This window comes from Acanthisitta chloris, unplaced genomic scaffold (assembly GCF_000695815.1).
Source record: "Acanthisitta chloris isolate BGI_N310 unplaced genomic scaffold, ASM69581v1 scaffold20968, whole genome shotgun sequence".
NCBI lineage: Eukaryota > Metazoa > Chordata > Aves > Passeriformes > Acanthisittidae > Acanthisitta > Acanthisitta chloris.
In genome coordinates this window covers 7,497-7,730 of record NW_008686730.1, presented here as the reverse complement: position 1 = coordinate 7,730, position 234 = coordinate 7,497, and positions in this window count along the sequence as shown.

The following is a 234-nucleotide window of genomic DNA, read 5'->3' as shown; positions in this document are numbered from 1 at the left end:
GGATGGGCAAGAGGTCTCGAGGGTCATGGAGGCTACAAGATGGGCAGGGGTTCTGCAGGTCCTGGGCTGCAGTGGTGGCACTGGGACAGTGCTGTGACTCCCCTCTGTGTCCCCAGTCCCCAAATGCAGCTCCAGCACCAGCCTGGGGTGCATGGTGGGGAGCACCCTGCACAAGGGGGTCCTGCTGCAGGCTGGGGGGCCCCGCGGGCGGGGGGGACAGGGAGCAACCGCAAA